This window comes from Macrotis lagotis, chromosome X (genome assembly GCF_037893015.1).
Source record: "Macrotis lagotis isolate mMagLag1 chromosome X, bilby.v1.9.chrom.fasta, whole genome shotgun sequence".
In the NCBI taxonomy this organism is placed as follows: domain Eukaryota; kingdom Metazoa; phylum Chordata; class Mammalia; order Peramelemorphia; family Peramelidae; genus Macrotis; species Macrotis lagotis.
The window spans coordinates 14409265-14432007 of NC_133666.1; the positions used below are offsets into that span (position 1 = coordinate 14409265).

Genomic DNA, 22743 nt, shown 5'->3' on the forward strand with positions numbered 1-22743 from the left:
TCTCTAACTTAGACCAACAACAATTTGTTCATTTGGTAGTTAAAGATTAGGCTCCTCCTGTGTGCTGCCACACAGAAATGTAAGTGACCAAATGAGAAAATTAATAGACTTTTCTTAAGTAACTCCTGCATGATGCATATTGTGCTAGATTCTGGAGATGCTAACATTATTGGTGACACAGTTCCTAACCACTGGAAGTGCACATTCTAATTAGAGGAGATAAATAAAAGTATATAGAGCATAACTATAAATAAATACAAATAAAGGAAGTCTGAGATCACTCTCAGACTAGAGGGAGGGTCACTAGCAGGTGGGATAAAGAAAGGCTTACGGAATAGGTGATAAATCTGTGTCTGGGTGGAAAAGAAGTATTCCCTGAGGTATACTGATAGAGAATTAGCTTCAGGGTCAGGAAGGCTAAGTTCAAGTCTTTCTTTGGACCAGCTTGGCCACACTCAAGTCACCTAGCCTTTTAATGCCCCGGACAACTCAAGAAGATTGCAGACACATCCTGATGGGCTGTCAGGCAGAAAGAGGAAAGAGTGCCTGACTTGGAACCCTCTGATCTGTCCTTGTCCAAGGGTATATACAGTGCCTGAGGCTCTATTTGAATTCTGATCTTGCTAATTGCAAGCCAGATACTCAAAGCACTGAATCATTTAGGTGAAAGGATTCAGAAATTCCAGAAGATGTGACCAAGCCGCTGTTCAGGAGGCTGTCTGGAGGCCAGGGAAGGATCAGAAAAAAGCTAGTTCTCAGTGCACTGAAGTTCTCCAAGGGCTAAGCCCCTTCTAAATTCACCATCCACCCTGATTAAAAAAACGTATCCCACTAGTTAAGAGCTCCCCAAATATGCACAATGGGTGCAAAGGTCTGCGAGTGGGACCTGCAATCCTACAGAGAACGGAAATTGAAGCGTCAGCTACCCCATGGAGAAACTTGTACTTCATCACCCTGGCTTTTAGCCTTCATTGTTCTCTTTCTATATAGTATCTGACCTAGCCCAAGGGGGATGCAGGGCTCCTGTTGCCACTATAAGGCTGGTCTCACAATTAAATTTCCTTCTTCAATACAACTAGCTTCGGTAATGCTAATACAGAAATATATTATTGATGCTGCTATAGTCTGCTTCTTTCTTTGAAATTGAATGCCTTTTCATAATATCATAACAAATGACATGACTCGCATGGTCTTTGTCTTTACTGAAATAGACAGGATAGCCTCAGCAAAACACTTTCAGCATCACATTTAATTAGCCCAGACTGGAACCAAAAAGGTGGCGAGAGGTGAAGAGAATTGTCCATGGTTTGCAAACTTGTATGTGTTAGAGGCAGCATCTGAACTAGGTTTTCCTGATCCTATGTACTAGAGATAGAGCTACAGCTCAGCCTATGAGACGCTAAGATACCCTTTACAGGACTTCAGGACATATGAAAATTAAACTCACACTTTTCCTAACATAACACACACACACACACAAACACACAGACATACACAGAGTTTATTAGCAAACCATGGGAGACCCTGGAGGGTTGGGCACAGAGGGCAAGTGGTTAGACCCTGAGGCCCCAGAGTAATAAGTCAGAGGCCAGGCCCTTGATCCTTGATGCAAAAAACTTGGGAGAGTGACTCTGTACTCTAAGAGAAGAGCTCAACTTTGAAAATCACAACATAACCTGGCAAATCAACAAGGAAAAAGAAAAACCCACAACCTTAGAAAACTACCGTGGTGACATGAAGATGAAAATACAGATTCAGGAAAGGCAGCAATACCGTGTAAAGCCTCAAAGAGAAATATGAATTGTTCTCAGGTACCAAAGAAATCTCCTAGAAGAGCTCAAAAGAGATTTTTAAAAATCATATAAGAGCGGCAGAATAAAAATTTGAAGAAATAAGAGTTATACAAGAGAATCATGAAAAACAAGAGTCAACAGATTAGTAAAGGAAGCCAAAAAAGGTGAAAAGGGGTATACAAACCAATTGAAGAAAACAAATCTTTAACAAGAAATGGAGGGGCGGCTAGGTGGCGCAGTGGATAAAGCACTGGCCCTGGAGTCAGGAGTACCTGGGTTCAAATCCGACCTCAGAAAGTTAATAATTACCTAGCTGTGTGGCCTTGGGCAAGCCACTTAACCCCATTTGCCTTGCAAAAAAAAAGCCTTAAAAACCTTAGAAAAAAAGAAATGGAAATGGAAAAGGAAATAAGAATGTTAACTGAAGAAAATAATTCTTTAAAAAACTAGAATTTAAGGAATGCAAGCTGACTTGGAGACAGCAAGCATAAGTCAAAGTCAGAGAAATGAAAAGAAGAAAATTCAAATACAATACTCAACTGGAAAAAAAAATAGACAGCTGACCTGGAAAATAACCCCAGAGAGATAATTTCAGAATTGTTAGAGTAACTAAAGTCATGTATAAAAAAAAAAGTGCCTGGACACCCTCTTTTACAAAACTATCAAGGAAATCTGCCCTGATATCCTGGAATCAAAGTGAAAAATAGATACTGAAAGAATCCACTGATTACCTCCTGAATGATCTCAAAATGAAAACTCCTAGAAATATAATAGTCAAATTCCAGAATCCTCAGAACAAGAAAAAATACCGCAAGCAGTCAAAAAACAAAAACCGAAAAACAAAAACAAAATGATTCAGAGTTCAAGAGGTCTCAGTCAGAATAACACAGGTTTTGGCAGATGCTACAGTAAAGGATAAGAGGGCTTGGAATATGACATTCTGAGAGGTATACATGAGCATATGGATGAAACTGAAGCAAAAAAAAAGAAAGAAATCATTAAATAAATTAGTAAAAAGAAAGTTCAACCTACTAAATCCCTGTATAGGAAGATGATACTTGTAAGTTTTAAGAACTGTATCTCTATTAGGGTAAGTAGAAGGACTATACATAGCTAAAGGGTTTGGGTTTGAATTGACTTTGATGGGATGATATAAAAAGTTCTGGGATGAGAAAGAGGACTGAACTTGGAGAAGGAAAGGAGAGGGAGAATCAGGTAAATTATATCATGTTGAAAGGTGCCAAAGTAGTGGGGGGGGGCACTGAGCATTGCTTTTAACTTGCTCTTATCAGATTTGACTCAAAGTGGAAATAATGTACATTCAGTTGAGCATAGAAATCTTTCTTATCCTATAGAGGAAAAAGTAGAGGAAAGAGTAAGAAAATGTGAAAGGAGGGGGCTGATTAAAAGAATCCATAGATGCAACATCCATTGCTATTAAAACACTAGAGATATGGGAATAAATGGAGTTTTCCTTAATATAATAAGTAATAATTATCTAAAACAATGTATAAACATCTTATGTAATGGGGATAAACCAGGAACATTTGCAATAAGATCAGGAGTGAAACAAGATTTCCCTTATCATCATTATTATTCTTAGACTATATTGTATTAGAAATGTTAGCTTTAGCAGTAAGAGAAGAAAAGAATTTGAAGGAATTGGATTTGGCAATGAGGAAGCAAAACTTTCAGTCTTTGTAGATGATTTGATGGCATACTTAGAGAACCATAGCAAATCATCAAAAATCTTCCATAAAGTAACAGGTTTAAAACAAACCCACATAAATCATCAGCATTCTTTTATATGAACATCAAGCCCCAAGGTCAAGACATAGAAGCAGAAATTCCATTTAAAGTAACTGAAGACAACACAATACTTGGGAATCTCCCTCCCAAGACAAATCCAGAAACTATATGAACACAACTGGAAAAAATATCAATTGCCCATGGCTAGGATGAGTTAATAGAGAGTTAATATAACAAAAATGACAATTCTGCCCAAATTAAATTATTTATTTAGCACTACATCAATCAAACTAAACTATCAAATAACTATATTAACATACTAGAAAAAATAGTAACAAAAGTCATCTGGAGCAACAAAAGATCAAGAGAACTGATGAAAACAAATGTAAGGGGTGGCAGCCTAGTTGTACCAGATCTAAAACTGTACTATAAAGCAGCAGTTATCAAAGCAGCATTGGTTAAGAAATAGAGTAATGGACCAATGGATTAGGAATAAAAGAAACACTAGTTCTAGGGGGGAGGAAGGAGGGAAGGGAGGGTGGGGGGAAATTTTTAAAATTCAAAATACTACCAAAAAAATGATAGGTAGAAACTACCATTGTACACAATTGGAAAACAAAATTTTTATTTAAAAAAAAGAAACAGCTGCAAATGACTATATAACTATTGTTTGACAAACCCTTAGGTTCTGGGATAACTCACTATTTGATCAAAACTATTGGGAAAGCTGGAAAAGAATATGGCAAAAATTGGACATTTAGACCCACCTCTCACAGCCTATCACAAAATAAGGTCAAAATGGCTACAGGATTTAGACATAAAGGGAGATACAGAGACTAATTAAAAGATGATGAAATATTCTGTCGTATCAATGTAAAGGGGAGAAATTTATGACCGAACAAGAAACTGAATATATTAAAAATGGCAAAATGGATGATTTTGACTATATTAAATTAAAAAAGATTTTATACTAACAAAATCGATGTTGCCAAGAGTAGAAAGAAATCAGAAAGTTGGGAAATATTTTTCATGACAAGGAGTTCTGATAAAGGTCTCATTTCTAAAATATAGAGAGAACTGAATCAAATTTATGAAGTTACAAGTCATTCTCCAATTAATAAATGGTGAAAGAACATGAAGTTTTCAAATGAATAAATTAAAGCTATATATGATCATATGAAAAATGCTTCAGATCATTACTGATTAGAGAGACGCAAATTGAAACAACTTTGAGGTACCACCTCATACCTATAAGATTGGCTAAGAAGACAAAAAGGGAAAAGGATCGATACTGGAGAGGTTGTGGGAGGATAGGGACATTAATGCACTATTGGAGTTGTGAACCGATCCAACCATTTTGGAGAGTAATCTGAACCTATTGCCTAAAGAGCAATAAAACTGATCATATCATTTGATGCAACAATACCAATACTAGGTCTATATCTAGAAGAAATCACAAAAATGGGAACAGTTCACATAGTACAAAATATTCACAGCAGCTTGTTTTGTAGTGGCAAAGAATTGGAAGTTGAGGCAATGTACATTGATTGAGGAATGGCTAAAAAAGTTATGGTATATGAATATTATGGGGTACTATTGTTCTATAAGAAACCATAAATATTTTCATTCTAGAGAAGCATGGAAAGAATTACACAAACCAATGCTGAGTGAAGGAAACAGAACCAAGAGAACATTATACACATTAAATAACATTGTGAGTTGATCAACTTTGATAGATGTAGCTCCTCTCAGCAGTTCAGAGAGCAAGGACAACCCTGGGAGACCCGTTATGGACAAAGCCATCCACATCCAGACAAAGAAAAAGAAAGCAAACTACAGAATCTAAATGAACAATGTTCCCTTTTTAATAATTTCTCTTATTTTTCTACCTATTCCATGGTTTTCTTTCTTTTCCCTTAGTCCTAATTTCTCATACAGGAAATGATTAATATATAAACATGTTAAACACAAATGTACATTTATATAGTTCACTAGACTGTTCACCGCCAATAGGAAGGAGGTGGGAAGGGAGGGTAGAAAAAATTGTCTAACTTAAAAAATATGCAAGTGGATGAATGTTGAAAACCTTTCATAACATGTAATTGTAAAAATAAAATAAAATATCAATAACCAGAAAAAAGATAGAAAAAGAAATTCCACTGAAAGTAACTATAGAGGGGTGGCTTGGTAGTGCAATGGATAGAGCACAGGCCCTGGAGTCAGGAGGACCTGAGTTCAAATCTGGCCTCAGACACTTAATCATTAACTAGCTGTGTGGCCTCGGGCAAGACACTTAGCCCCATTGCCTTGCAAAAACCTAAAATAAAAAAGTAACTATAGACAGCATAATGTACTTGGGCATCTGCCTCCCAAGGCAAACCCAGAAACTGTATGAACACAAGTACAAAACACTTCCCACACAAATAAAGCCAGTATAATTAGTTGGGAAAACATCAATTGCTCATAGATATGTTGAATTAATATAAGAAAAATGACAATTATATCTAAATTAGATCACTTATTCAATGCCATACCAATCAAACTATCTTTTTTTAAATTTTTGCAAGGCAATGGGGTTAACTGATTTTCCTAAGGCCACACAGCTAGGTAATGATTAAGTGTCTGAGACTAGATTTGAACTCAGGTCCTCCTGGCTCCAGGGTCAGTGTTCTATTCACTGTACCACCTAGCTGTACCCCCCCCCACCAAATTAAAACTATCAAAAATTATCAGACTTAGAAGAAATAGTAACACAATGCATTTGGAGGAATAAAAGGTCAAAAATATTGAGGGATTTAATGGAAAAAATGCAAAGGAGGGTGGCCTAGCTGTACCAGATCTAAAACTATATTACAAAATGACAGTCTTCAAAACTGTTTGTTGCTGGCTAAGAGTATTGGATTCGTGTACGAATGTGATAGAAATTCGAAATCAAAGATGAGATTGGTAAAATTTTTTCAAAAATGTAACAAAAGTTATTGCTGCTTTTATGGAAATACTAACAAAATAGATAGACCATTAGTTAATTGGGTTAACAAAAAAAAAGAAAACAAAATTATCTATCTCAGAAATGAAAGGGTGAAGGCATAACCAATGAAGATGAAATTAAAGGAATGAATAAGTTATTTTGCTCTCTCAGAATCCAGGAAAACTGGCAATCTATATGAAATTTATGAGTACTTACAAATATATAAACTGCACATATTATCAGAAGACAACAGAAGACTTAAATAATTTTAACTTAACAAAAGAAATTGAACAAGGCATAAATGAGTTCCTGAGGAATAAATCCCCAGGACCAGATGGTTTTGAAAGTGAATTCTATGTCACTGAAAGTCTTGCAACCCAAGTTCTTTTGCCATATTGCAAGCAGTCAGAAAGAAATAATTCGAGTATCATGGAGTCACAATCAGAATAACACAAGATTCAGCAGCCTCTACATTAAAGAACCAGGGGACTTGGAATATGATATTCAAAAGGACAAAAGGGCTTGAATTACATTGAGAATTAATTACCCAGCAAAATTGATCATACTCCTTCAGGAGAAAAGATGTACATTCAATGAAAGGGGGGACTTTCAAGCTTTCCTAATGAAAACACCAGAGCAGAACTGAAAATTTGATCCTCAAATAAGACTCAAGGGAAGCGTAAAAAGGGAAATAGGAAAGGGAAATTATAAAAGACTTAATGATATTGAACTACTTATATTCCTACATGGAAAGATGATACAGATAACTCATATGAACTGTCCCATTATCAGGACTCTTAGAAAGAAGACACAGGTGTGAGTTGAACATAAAGTGATGACATCTAAAAAGACACAAAATTAAAGGGTGAAAGAGAAATGTACAGGGAGAAAGTAAAGGGGGAGGTAGAATGGGATAAATTCTCACATAAAAGTAAAAGAGGGAAGTGGTGGGGGCAGTTAACGAATCTGACTCTCATCAGAATTGCCTCAGAGAGGGAGTAACCTAGCCACTCATTTGGTGTAGAAATCTATCTTACTCTATAAGAAAGTAGGAGGGGAATGGGATAACACAAAGGTGGGGGGATGATGGAAGGGAGGCAAATTGAGGGAGGGATTTGTCAGAAGCAAAGCACTTTTGAGGAGGGGCAGAGTGAAAGGAGAGAACAATAGAATAAATGGGGGCAGAAGGAACAGGATAGAGGGGAAATACAATAAGAAATTGCAACTGTGAAAAAAAAATTTGAAAGAAGTTTCTCATATCCTAAAGGTTTCATATTTTAAACATAGAAAAATGAGTGAAATTTATAAAAATAAGAGCCATTCCCAAATGATAAATGATCAAAATATATGAACAGTTTTCAGATGAGGTTGTCAATGCTATCTATAGCCATATTAAAAAATATCCTAATTATAAATTGGATAAATGCAAATTAAAACAATTCTGTAGTATTATTAGGTTGAGTATCAGGACAAAAAAGAAAAGTGATAAATATTGGAGAAGATGTAGGGAAAATAATGCATTAATGTATTGTTGGTGGAGCAGTCAACTGATTCAATAATTCTGTAGAGAAATTTGGAACTATGCCCACAGGAGTATAAAACCCTTTGACCCAGAAATTTCACTACTAAGTCTGGATTCCAAAAGAGATGAAAAACAAAAAGGAAAAGGGACTATATGTAAAGAATATTTATACCAGTTCTTTTCTGGGGGCAAGAAATTGGAAAATGAGTGGATAGCCCATCAGTTGATGATTGAACAAATGATGGTATGTGATTATGATGGAATGCTATTCTGCTATAAGAAATATAGAGCTGAATGCTTTCAGAAAAACCTGGAAAAACTTACGTGAGACGATGCCAAGTGGAATGTACTGTTTAAAAAGGTAAGAGCAATATTGTAGGATGATCAACTGTGAATGACTTAGCTTTTCGCAACAGTACTGTGTCCCAAGCAACTGTGAAGAACTTATAATGAAAAATACTATCCATTCCCAGATGGAGAACTGATGCTATCTGAATACAGTTTACTTTTTTCACTTTACTTTTCTTGAGGTTTCTTTTTTTTTGTGGGAGGGAGGTCTTATGTTTTCTTTCATAACATTACTAGTTTGAAAATGTTTTGCATGACTACACATTTATAACCTACATCAAATTGCTTGTTTTTTCAATGAGAAACTGAAAGAATTTGGAATTCAAAATTTTAAAAGTATGTTCAAATGTTTTTACATGTAACCAAGGAAAATAAAATAAACAAATTAATTTTAAAAAAATAAAGTGAATTCTACCATACATTTAAAGACATTTCATCCCCATACTATCTAAATACTTATATATTGTTGAAAGAGTTATGAAATGACACACCTATTCTGAAAAAAATAATTTGGACTTAATGCAAAGAAAGTAACAAATGTTTCCCAAGCTTTTAAAACAAAGACTCTATTACATCCCACGAAAGCCATCATTAGGAAAAAAGTCCCATTTTCCTAAATATTTATAATGGCATTTTTTTATGACAGCTATGAATTGGAAACAAAGGATCTGCCTGTCCACCAGTCAATGGCTAAACAAGGGCATGGTATATGACTGTCAAGGAATACTACTACTACTACTGTGCTGTAAGAAATGATGTGTGTTGCTGCCCCATCAATTATTATGGAAGCTCAGATGATGAGTTCTGGGCCTATCTTGTAGCAAATTGACCACCCTGAATTCATCGTCTCATGAGTTGAACACTGGAGGGTCCAGGTCTCTAATTGCATCCTACACCCTAGCCCAGGCAGCCTCATGGCAGAGATGGTGGAATTGGCAAACCCTGAGGTTGAAGGATCAGAAGGCGGCAGCCCAGCACAGGCAGTGTCAGAATCCAAGGGGCTCCAACTGGCTGCACTCCTTTGTGGCAGGATGCATTGCAGATATTGTACCCAAGCCACCATTGTACCTTTGGATCAAGAGAAGATATTATTATTATCAACACTTATTCATCATTACAAACATTTAGGACAGTTTTCTGCCTTGTGTGCTTTTCTCTGAAAGGAATAAAAACAATCTTGGGTTGATGATTAGAATATTTCCATATAGTGCGACTCAGTTTATATCTTTTGACCGTTATAAGAAGTTAATTACCACAAAACTTGATATTTCTGGACTCAGACACCAGCTAATGTGGCTCCATGGCAGGTATGGCAGTATCACCTGTACTTACCCATTTGACATGGTTAGAATTCACACAAACACAGGAACTATTGGTGCATTCAAAAGAATTGATGAAAAGGAAAGTTGTTTTCAAGAATGTTACAGAGAAGCAATGACTACCAGTGTAGGAATGCTCCTATGCAGGAGTTTCATTTTTTTCCTTTTGATACTTTAAAGAGTGTTGGTCTCTCCCATATTCCTACTTGCTTGGAAGGTCTTCATCAGACACCTCTAATGTCTAAGTTCCTAAAGACATATAAACTTGCTTTGAGGTGGTATTGCTGGAACAATAGTACAGACAATAACTTTACCATTTGATATAATCTCTTGTTGAATGCAATTAGGGACTGCTTTCCTAGATTCTAAAAAGTGTTATGATGTTGAGGACATTTACAGATGCACTATGTCTATGGATACCACAGGATTTGCAGAGGACACCATAGGGCCTATCTCTTATCAACATTCTCTGCATTCCTTCTCATGTCATTGGGTTCATAACCTAGGAGCTCATGAAGCAGTTATCTGCACCTTAACTGAAGTCATATTTTTCCCTTAAAAGGCACAGCTAGGTGGTGCAGTGGATAGAGCACCAGCACTGGAGTCAGGAAGAACTGAATTCGAATCTGGCTCAAGTATTTGGCACTTACTAGCTGTGCGACCCTGGGCAAGTTACTTAACCCAGATTGCCTTGAATTTAGGGCCATTTCCAGTAGCCCTGATCCATATCTGACTACTGGACCGAGATGGCTCCAGAGGAGAAGGTAAGGTTGGTGACTTAGCACAGTCTCCTGTCACTAAAATCCAATTCACTGTCATGGCATCATCTCTCTGATGTCATGGTCTTCTTTGAGAACAAAGGACAGTCATCATTTCCTTAAGAAACTGTCCAGGGTCAGCACACATATCTGTTTTATAAACACATATGACATTTTACTTTAATATTGGCAATTGGGGGAATGGGAATGTGTGTGTGAATGGATTAAAAGGAGTGGAAAATCACTCTGTTGCTGCAAGCCAAAACAATGGAAAATTTGAGCTTTTTTTAAGCCAGAAATCAGAAGTGCTCTCATTAATTTTTTCATGTAATAATTTGGGTTTCCTGATATAAAATATATCCTTAAGCCAACTGTGGATGCTTCATTAAGTTAATCAGTTTCATTAAAATGAAAGAATTGAGAAACTAATGAAAGATTCATTGGTGCCCATTTCAGATTTTCTGAAATTTACCCTTAACTTTATAATGTTGTTATGAGTTTTTTTAAGTAATCATGGCAAGAAAAAAAACCCAGTATGCCAGAAAAATGAAATTCTATGCTAGAATTCAAAATGAACTAGGTTCATTTTGTTCTTTAAATCAGGTTTAATAACTTGTAATTATTGTAGTAAGAATTAACATTGAAATTTTATCTTACAATGATGGGTAAATGCATTGTACAAGTCAGCACTGAAAAAATGATATTTTATGGGTGTAATGATTGATTTCTTGTCAAAATCGATACAATAGACTATGTAAAATAAATGGTGACACGATGATTTAGAAAATAAGCAAGCTTATTTACAGGTATTACAATAAAGAAAACTTCTTTGAAACTATGGGATATTTTACACAAATTTTTTATAGAAGACAACTTATTCCTCAAAGGCATTTAGAAGGAATATGAATAAACCTACTGATCTCAAAATACAGACCATTCCTAAGAGATTTTATTTGTAATAGTGGATTGCTTTATGACTTCTATTGCCCAAACTTATTAACAGGTAGACTATAAACATACTCATTATTGTCCATGTATGGATCAAAGGGTATTGAATTAATATCTTAGTGAATCCAAAAGTCCTTCCCTGAGAGAGACATCTTCTATCATGTGAATTTACTTAATGGAGATATTGTACTTAACTTTCTTTTGAATTCCTATTTTATTTAAAAGCAAGCAAGTTAAAAATGCCAGTATTCATTCTTTGTAGCTACTTATTTCAGTGCTATTTTGACTTATTGTTGTAAATATCCTTTCAGGGGACATGATATGTTGGATGATTGTCATGAGCAAAGTGAAAATTAGTTGAAATAATTGTATGCTAGGGGCGGAGTCAGGAGTACCTGGTTCCAATAGGGTCTCAGACACTTAATAATTACCTAGCTGTGGCCTTGGGCAAGCCGCTTAACCCCATTTGCCTTACAAAAACCTAAAAAAAGAGAGAGAAATAATTGTATGCTTTCAACTTTGTTTTGAGATAAGAGAATGAACATTTGTAAATTAATAAGTTTTGGGAGAAAATAAGATGAATTTTGCTGATTTTGTTTGGAATTCTCATCAGATAAATATTTGTTTCTCAGTAGATGGAGCTGCATATGTTCCTAGACTTTCTGGGTTATGTCATAATTAAATATCATCAAGAAAAGTTGAGACATTTTAAATAGTTATTTAAATATCTTCTCTTATCCCTTGAAAGGAAACTACAAATGTTTATTTGAAGGAAAAAGAAAACGTGGAATCTGTGTGATTTGAACAATTCATTTAAAATTTTAACAATGAATAAATGCTAGTAAAAAAAAAGATAGATGTGATGAGTTCAGAGAAGTAAGAAAAGATTTTATGGACCGATAAATGAATTATGCACAGCCAAGAAAATGGCATATATCCATGGTAACCACAGTAATTTAAAAAGAGGAATAACACATCAAAAAATTGAAAGCATCTGTAACAAAATGGTTAAGATCAAGTGGCATCAAAAAAGGATACATGAGAAGGTACCATCACCCTACCTTCTCCAGGAGATGAGAAGTCTGCAGGCGTTACACATGCACACCTTTTCCCAAATACAGCCATCATTTGTGCTTGCCTTTTGTTTCCTCCCTAAAACAAAAATACTATTTGTCGCATGACATGCCTTTTGAAGTTTGCGAGAGGGAAAGACACATGGGATACCCTAGAGATGTAAAAAACAGAAAACATCGATTAACATTTTTAAAAAGAGGTCAAGAATCTTGAGGATAGTAATGGAGGAAAGAAAAGAGGAAAGAAAGAGAATAAATCAGTGATTATGAAAATAATTGCTGTTTATTCCCATCTTACTTTTCCTGACCCCTTTTGGAGTTTTCTTGGCAAAGATATTGGAACTGTTTGCCATTTCCTTCTGCAGCTCATTTGATAAATGAGGAACTGAGGCAAACAGGATTAAGTGACTTGCCCAAGTCAAACAGCTATTGAGTAATGGAGGCCAGTTTTGAAGTCGGGAAGACACATCTTGATGTGTCTTCCTGACTTCAGGCAGAGTGAGATACCTAGCAGCTCCAAAAAAATTGAAAGGTGTTAAAAATTGAAAATGTGATCAATGTAAAAGAGTAAGTATGCTCTCTCTCTCTCTCTCTCTCTCTCTCTCTCTCTCTCTCTCTCCATATATATATATATATATATATATACATATATATATATATATATATTTATTTATTTATTTATCAGAATATACAGAAACAAAAAAACAAAAATCACATTTAACAAATCTAAAGACAATTGGGGTGGTGCAATGGGATGACACAATTTGATAACAAAAAAGAGAAGCCCTTTGCCATTCATTTGACAGAACATCAATACCTCACACCACCCACCAAAAGACAAAGAGTTCTTTGTCCTTCCTTCTCCAGGAGAACCATGAGATCGGGGAGGTGATACCATGACAGGCAAGTAAACTGGACTTCCGAGAGGGAGGGCAAAGTCCCCAGTCTCACCTTCTTCTCAAAGCCATCTGTGTCCAATGGTCATATGTGGATCAAGATAACCGGAGTTGACCCTGGATGTAGTGAGAAAACGTGGTCTTTTTAAACTAAGGTCTTTAATAGGTCTCAGTGTGATTGAGCATTGGTTCATTCAGTGATTAAGGCGAGACAAGAAAGAAATGAAACAAAGAATGGCCTCTTTTACTTAGGAAAAAATTAATCTGGGAGAGGAAAATGCTCAAAGCTTCAAATCAAAACAAAAAAAAAAAAAAGATTGTTCCTTACATTTGTCAGCCAATTTATGTGTAAAAAGTGGAATCAATAGCCTATAAAAGAGCAAGGAGTAAATCGCTATACATATCTATGGTGAGGAAGAGGTTATGACAGAACAAATGTAAGTGAGAATCACAGGAAATAAAATGGATAATTCTGTTTCTATTCAGTTGAAGTATTTTTGTATAAAGAGATCAAATGCAGTTAAAATAAGAAGGGCAACAAATGAGAAAAACATTTTTACACTAATTTTCTCTAAAGGACTATTGCATCTGCAAGATAAAAAAGGTGATTCCACTTCCTAAAATTAAAAGTCATTCTCCAATAGATGATCAAAGGGAGAGAAAGCTTTCCAAAGAAGAAATGAAAGCTGTCAATCATAGTCCTATGACAAAATGTTCCAAATGCCTCCTAATGAGAGAGCTGCACATTAAAATAACCCTGTTATTTCTATTTGTAAATCATAGAGATTGGCAGGTTCAAGGAAGTTCCCCTCTTTCTGATCCACATTACATGAAAATGTCCCTTTCCCCAGTGTTAAAACCACAACAGAAACATACATCCATTAATTAAAGGACACCAAACAAGAGAAGAGGGCAGAAATTTCTAAATTGTCTCCTCTCTCCTCAGCCCTAAAACCAAGCCAAAGATGGAAGGAAGAAAGGATGGAAATATCCACATGAGAAGGGGAGGGAGGGCGTGTACCTAACAATGGCTTGTTGTAGTTGGAATCCTAGGCACCCCACCCCAGCTCAAGTCTCAGACCTCTGGACAAAGGCCTGGGCAGGCAGAAAGCTCCAGGACCAGGGACACACAGATTTAGCCCTGAATAGACACACTCACACTCTGATAGCTATACCTACAAACAAAATATACACATAAACAAAGGTACTGATACCTTCCACCCACCCTTGCACACACATTGCCCTGAGAACTAAGAAAAATCAATTGGGGGGGGGGGGTTACTGGAGGGCTGGGGGCTTCAATAAAAGGTTGGAGGCAGGGAGGGAATAGAAGATAAGGGGAAGAAAGGGGAAGACTAAGGCAAGAGGAAAGGAAGGGCCACTTACCTCCCTCACAGTCATTTAGGTACTAGCAGGAGCCTCAGAGTCAGCCCTTCTGGAAGATGAGGTGAAGATGGGGGTAACAAGGGGAGATGTGCAGAGGGAGGAGAAGGGAAGTGGGTGAGGGGCTTACAAACCTCCACTTGTTCTCCAGCCTCCTACAACCTCTTTTACAGACAAAGGAGACTTAAACTAATAAAGGGTGGGAGGGGGCGGGTACTATGACATCACTGCAGGGCTGTGCAGGTTCCCTCCCTGAGAGGTGGGAGGAGGCAGAGGAGGGGGATCTGTGACTTCAGGCCCAGAACAATGGGCAAGCTCCCCATTCACTTCTCTCAGCCCCCATCACCCAGAAGGGAGAGAGGAGGGGGTCGAAGGGCATTTTCTGCCTGGAAGACAGTCTGGGGATGACCAGAACCCCAGGTCCCTGAGGTCAGCCCACTGGGGCTGGGGGTGGACGTAGGGCAGCAGCAGAAATCAGTTTGTAATTATTGAGAGGGAACCTGGGAGGGGGAGAGCAATGAATAGGAAGGAGGAAGGAGAGGGAGGGGTATCCTGGGCTCCTCAAAAGGGAAGAGAACAAAAGCTGTTGAAGCCTAGGAAAAGCATCAGTCCTTGAATAGGATTTGGATTGCTCACAACCCCCCACCCCAGGGCAGAAGAGAAAGAACTCGGTCTGGGGAAGTGGCAGGTCTCATTCTCTTTTCTCCAGGCACTAGGAGACAAAGATCAGACCAGCTGGGGAGAGACTAGGGAGCATTCAGGCAACCAAGCAAGACTATTTCCTTTGTTTACCTGTGAGTACACTGGTCTCAGTCCTATAGAATATAAACCTTCCAGAGCCTGGACAAAAGGGAACCACCCCTTTCTGGTTCAGTCTCCTCTACCAAGTGACTTAAATTTTTTTTTCTAACACCCTTTCAGATTTGGAGTTTTATTGTCTCCAGCACCAGCTGTCCTGCGGCTAGTAAGCTGGCATAGTGGAGAGACAAGTGGAATTGGAGTCACAAGACAGAGACTGAAATTCTGCCTTACTCCATTGTGTTCTTCAGAACAATTCATAGAATTCCTGTCTTTTGTAACTCAAGAAAAATATTGGGATGTGAACTCTTCTGCTGCAGGCTCCACGAATACATCTCTAGAACAATTCAAGTGTTGCAGATGAGTTTGGGGTTGCCAAATAAAGATTGAGAGTTAGTGAAAGGGAATAAATTCATATCCATCCTTGGAATATTAAAACTGCTCAGGATTTATTATAGATGACTGCAAAGTATATGGATTAAAACTTTGTTCCTCCCAGAGAAGCAACAGGCACTTTGGAGGACAGCAGTGAATAATTGTTGTACCCCCAAAAGCAGGACAGAGATCAAGATATGAATTTGGGGAGTAGAGTTTATTACCTGACTGTGTGGAGCTACATTTGCCTCAAATCATACAGCACCAAGTGTTCAAAGGATAAGGTTTTTAGAGTATTTTGGGGGGGTCAAGTATTGTGAGCAAGCAGGGTACAGAAGCAGAGATAGCAGTTACGCATATTTCCTTGTTTCCTGAGTGTCATCAATGGCTCAAGAATACTTAGTCCAGAGTGATTAAAATGGTTTTTATTAAGATATCTCAACAAAATGGCATAACTCTCTCATGGTGGGAAGACAGGGGAAGGGAAATCCCAACATACGAGCTCTTTCATGCACTTTGAAAGACTTTGTTCCTGCCCCATTCATGCCAATCATTGGCTGAGATCACAAATCCAATTGATACATTGGTTCCTATGTTTCCCCACCCTGCTCATTATACTAATGAGCAAGAACAGATAGATCTCTTTGAGCATGTGCAAAGGAGAAGGTCAAGACTACGTTATTCTAATCTAGTTTATCATTTTTGGAATGGGAATAGGAAGAACTCTCCCAGTTTTTTTTTTTGATTGACTGGGGCTATTCCCCCTTTGGAATGGATTTCAAAAGGACACCCCTCCAAACCCTGTGAAGACCAACAACGTCCTTCATTCCTCACACTGAGGATTTGCATGAACTGATGCTGAGTGAGATGAGCAGAACCAGAAAAACATTGTACATCCTAACAGCAACATAGGGGCAATGATTAACCTTAATAGACTTGCTCATACCATTAGTGCAACAACCAAGCACAATTTTGGGGTATCTGTTATGGAGAATACCATCTGTATCCAGAGAAAGAATTGTGGAGTTTGAACAAAGACCAAAGTCTATTACCTTCAATTTAGGGGGGGGGACCTTATCTTACTATGTAATTCTGCTATCTTTTATACTTTATTTTTCTTCCTTAAGGATATGATTTTTCTTTCATCACATTCAACTTAGACCAATGTATACCATGGAAACAATGTAAAGACTAACAGACTGCCTTCTGGGTGGGGGGGGAGGGAAAAAAGATTAGGGGAAAAATTGTAAAACTCAAAATAAGTATCTTAAAGAGAGAATCAGGAAAACCTTAAAAAAATGTTTCCTGTGACATAGGGAGTCAAGTGAAGTTTACTATCTCACAGTTCCAGCTGCATCTAGGGAAGGGGGAGGAAGCAGGAATTTTTCAGATACAACAAAAATATTGGGTTAACCATAGCATTTTGTGAATCTCAGATAAATTTATGGTAAATCTCATGACCCCCAGGGTCAACCATTTGGGTCCTGTCGGAATGTTCCCAGACCCAATGGTGCCTAGCCAAATTTGTATTACTGAGGAGTTTTTCGGGACCCAGAAAAGTGTCAAAGACCCCCTTTTACACAGGGATTACACAAATATTAATATTGTACTTTATAACAAAAGGCTAGGCAAAGTGTGTGTGTGTGTGTGTGTGTGTGTGTGTGTGAGAGAGAGAGAGACAGAGACAGAGACAGAGACAGAGACAGAGACAGAGACAGAGACAAAGACCACTGCCACAAGGGCAGTTTAGGCCAGGTTTTTATAGTCTTTCCCATTCTCTGGATACTGAGGGCAAAGGGGAAATCCTCCCCACGTGACTGAAACCAGGAAGTTTGGGGGTTAGGAATGAGGAAATGGTATAAATTTTACATTTAAAAATGAAACGATAGGAGTCCATTTACATGCCAGGAGAAGATAACTATTTACATTTTTGCAAAATTTAACAGTATAAAAGATTACAACATTTGTTTAAAATTACAGATCTCTTAAATTCATTATTCCCTGTATCACTAGGAAGAGACGGGACTGTGAGGATTATATATATTCTTAATGCTGTTCCTACATAGCTTTCATTTCTCCCCCTAAGCTTTTCCATCCATGCAGCACAACAAAAATTAGAAACACTTGATGCTATTAAAAACACTGTTCTTGAATTTTAATGGATCTATAGTATGACTAGTAGATGGAGGCAATAGTATTTTTCCCATGCCAATGTTCCAGTTCCAGTACAATTTATTTTGGAATTCTTAAGGATATCATCAAGTCAGCATTTGTAAAATGAGCATTGATCATCTGTTCACTTTTGGAAGATACTGAGCTTCTGATGGATAATTCTAGTCCCCAGTTCATGTCTTTCTACATATAATACTTACTTCAAGAGCTTTCACCTCAGTTCAGTAATGAAAGCAGTAGAAAGAGCTTTTCACATGGCATTTCATATGGTTTCTTTTTTTTTTTTTTTGAGTTTTTTTTTTGTAAGGCCAATGGGGTTAAGTGGTTTTCCCAAGGCCACACAGCTAGGTAATTATTAAGTATCTGAGACCAGATTTGAATTCCAGTACTCCTGACTCCAGTGTCAGTGCTCTATCCACTGCACCACCTAGCCACCCCATTTGGTTTCATTCAGCAACTGAACACATTATCATCCTCCTAGTTAGGATCACCACAGAACTGTTAAGCAGCAACAGGTCAAGGGCAGATCTTTAGAGCACTACACCAGAGATTTCCTTCTCAGTTGACATGGAACCCTTATTCGAATAATTGGGTCAATTCAAGTCTAATTTCACTATCATCTGAGTCACAACTTCATACCATTTTCACAAAAAAGAGCATTGAAATAATTAATAAATATTTTGCAGAAGTTTATGTAAACTATAACTACTACATTTGCCTGCTAGATCACTTTTGCAACCCTGTCAATTGGAAATAAAATTAGTTTGTCTTATCCTATTGTTGATGAAGTCATGCTATTTTTTCTTTTTTGGTTCATCATTCCTTTTCTAGATGTTCTCTTTGAAAACGTCACGTCTGTGGCACCACTTCTTCCAATTAGGTTCTCAGAATATCTACCACACTTTTGAGATACTCTTTGGGTCCAAGGACACCCAAATGAAGACTCAGCAGCCCCTATTTTGTTGTAGTCAATCAAAGAACAGAAATTTTTCAAGGCAAAGGCATTTAATGAAGTTGTAGAGTAAGATGCAATAGAACATTCCTCCATAAGATGCACAGAACACACTTTCCCACAAATAGACCCCCATCAAGGGGCATGGGATGAAAAATAAATATCCATAGTAATCACACAAGAAGAACTCATAGGGGGACAGTTGTGGAAGGGCAATTCATACCTCCAGTGATGCTTCTAATGATGGTGTTCAACTGCTCTCATTAGGCTGCACTTGACATATTGTTCCACTGGGACTCACAATACAATTTTCTACTGTAACTCGCTGCTCCTACCTTGTTTCTGTTCATTTCTTCATAGCCTGCTAAGCCATCTCAGCTACAGCAGACTAGGATCTGATGGCTCCAATCTCTCCATGATAAAGGAAGGTTGAGAGATCTTGAGTCACAGTCTAGTCACACTCATCTCCCCTTCCCAGAAGAAATATAAACAGAGGGTCCCCAGGTAGGATTAGGTTTCTCTCTCTGTATGGCTTTCAGAAGTATTTTTGCAGTTAATTATCTAATTTAGAGCTCAAACAGCCTTATATATTTACATGATTTGGGATTAGCTGACAATGAATTTAAGGCAAAGTAGTCGGAGCAGTCAAGGTCAGTATTCCTCTTCCACTTCACTCACAAAGCTGTCATTATTATGCACAACTGTCAGCAGTAAATCTGCTTTGTTTATACTGGCTCCTGAAAATCCTAGTCTCTACAATTATAACCAAAAATTGTTCCCAGAAATCAAACCTGAAGTTCTCTATACTATCCTTTGCAGATTCCATCCCCTTTTCCTTTTTTTGAAAATTGAAACAATTTCTCTTCTCTAATCCCCTCATATATTGTTTTACTGAAGCAACAAATCCCACTGAAGGAGAGACAGGAGTCAGTTTCTACCAGGCAAGACAAACCACTAGCACCATCTTAACCACCCCTTGCAGCAAAGATTTTTTTATTCATCTTTTCTCTAATGGTAGCTGTATTAATTTTACTTTTACAAAAACATTTGAATTTTATGTAACTTAAATGATCAGTTTTATCTCCTTGGATGCTCTCTATCCCTTCTTCATTCCTGAATTGCTTCTCTATCTAAAGATGAGAATGGTAATTTTTGTTTTAATTCTGGAGTTTGTAATATCTCTTTTTTGTCTAATTTTTGTAATCATTCAAAATTTCTCTTGGTTTATCTTATGACTTAAACCTAATTTCTGCCACACTGCTTTTCAGCATTTTCAGAAACTTCTGGTAAAAAGTAAGTCCTTACCCCCAAGGAGTTATAGTCTTTGAATATATGGAACACTGAACTATTCGGTCATTGGTTTCTTAAAATATGCCCAGATTCTTTTTCCTTTATCACAAACTCAAGGCCTGAGTGTTCACTTATTCCCATCATTGCAATCATTTCCATTCCAGGAACTAGTTCCTTGCTATTAGTGAGAATCAGGTCCAGAATAGTCAGTAAATAAACATCTGCTAAGAACCTCCTATGTGCCACTTACTGTGAGCTAAGCAAATGCTGGAAATACAGGGGAAGACAAAGGGAAGTTTCTTCTCTGAAGAAGTTCTATCTAATAGGGAAGATAACAGGAAAACCACTATGGAGAGCCACGCAATGGACAGGATAAAGTAAAAGTGATAAGCAGTGGAAAAGGGCTGGAATTAGAGTGGGGGAATCAAAGAAGGCTTTCTATAGAAGGTGAGATTTTTATATGGGATGTGAGAACACCACAGAAACCAAGAGATTTGAGTGGATCAAGTACAATTTATTTTAAAAAATCAATAATTTCATTAGAGAGAATGAAAACAATGAGTCAACATACAAAAAGTACTGGAATGCAACCAAAGGAGAAAAAAGCTTTTGAAAAAATACAACATGTATTCCTATTAAAAACACTAGAAATCATAGGAATAGACAGAACTTTTCTTAAAATGGTAAATAAAATCTTTTTAACATCAAGAGTAAATATCAATAATGAGAATGATCTTGAAGTTTTCCAAATATGATCAGGCATGAAGGATGTCCACAGTGATGCAGTGTTTGAGAAACAAAAGATCCAAACTGACAAAAATTGCTGGCAAAACTGAAAAGCAGCTTGACAGAAGCAAGCAAAAAGAAATTGTATACCAGGATAATGTCAAAATGCATATGTGATTGGGATGGGGGTGAGAAGCCCGGAACTTATCTAAACTTTCCTGAGCTTCCCTTAGAAACAACATTAATCAAACCTCTAAATTTATTCTAGAGTGACAGAAGTCACAAAAAAATAGAGTGGAGTACTTCCAGCAACTTCTCTCTTGATAGGGTAGCCGGTGAGGCAGACCAGGAGCAGGGAGGGAGTTCAGGGCAGGGACCTGAAACCAGCTTAAGTGGAGTATGGAGTAGGCTAGCTGGAGGTTCAGTCACAGCAGAGATCTGTGAGCAGAGGCCCCTGGGTACCATCTCAGGAGGTAAATGGCACAGCTGGGAGGACTTGAACACAGGTACCCCAGAACCCCTAGCAGCCGGCCTGAATTGGCTGGACAGCCCAGTTCAGTGAGCAAACCACTAGTGGTCTCGGAGCAAAAGGTCCCAGTCTAGTGAATAAGCTGCTCCTGATATCAATAAGGAAGTCTGGGAGTAGGTCCCAGATAAAAAGTTTGGGAAAGTTCCCCTAAGGCCCATGCAGAGATCATAAGGAATAAGAAAAGTCAGAGAAAAGCTTGTAGTATAGAAGAAGAGATAAAGAATAGCACAAGACCATCTCAGAAGAGGATGGCAGAAAAAAATCGACATATGAAGCCCCAAAGGGGAATATGAACGGGTCTCCAAATCAAAAAAAGACTTCTTGGAAAAATTCAAAAAGATTATGGAAATCAAGTAGAAAAAACTGTGAAAAGAAATGCACAAAAGAAAGCACAAAAATTGAAGGAAATAAATCATTTAAAAATACAATTGGGAAAATGCAAAATAAAATAATTACTTCAAAAATATAATTATGCAAATGGGAAAATATAACAACTCCTTTAAATAAAATTGACCACTTCTGGACAACAAGATGGTAGAGAGAAGCCATAAACTTTTTTTTTTAGGTTTTTGCAAGGCAAACGGGGTTAAGTGGCTTGCCCAAGGCCACACAGCTAGGTAATTATTAAGTTTCTGAGACCGGATTTGAACCCAGGTACTCCTGACTCCAGGGCCGGTGCTTTATCCACTACACCACCTAGCCGCCCCTAGCCATAAACTTTTTAAAGCACTGCTGGGATTTCCTCAGAAACATGACTCAAACCTCTTAACAGATTTTGGAGTGACAGGACCCACACAAGAACACAGTGGAACATCTTTCAGCAAGGTCTGTCATTGGGGAAGTGTGAGTGAACCTAGGAGCAGAGACCCAGTACATAGGTGCTGAAGTAAAGAGGAACTAACCTGAGGCATCAATGCACCGTTAGAGGAGTTGTGAAATGACTCAACCTTTCCTTGGAGCAATTTGCAACTATGATCAACGGACTCTAAAACTCTTTGACCTAGCAATAACAGTACTAGGTCTATATTCCAGAAGAGATTAAAAACAGAAAGGAAAAGGCCCTATATGTATAACGATATTTATAGCTGTTCTCTTTTTTGAGTTTTTAAAAATTATTTATTTATTTATTTATATGTTTTGAATT

The 22743-nt window shown here is 37.4% G+C and overlaps 1 long non-coding RNA gene across 1 annotated transcript; it reads right to left on the bottom strand.

Moving 5' to 3' along the window:
* Nucleotides 1-8752: 8752 nt before the first annotated feature.
* Nucleotides 8753-14902, bottom strand: LOC141499866 (uncharacterized). The gene is made up of 3 exons (XR_012471778.1): nucleotides 14761-14902; nucleotides 13430-13491; nucleotides 8753-12557 (listed from the first exon to the last, which is right to left on the bottom strand). It is a non-coding gene; the product is annotated as an uncharacterized LOC141499866 (long non-coding RNA).
* Between the last annotated feature and the right edge of the window lie 7841 nt (nucleotides 14903-22743).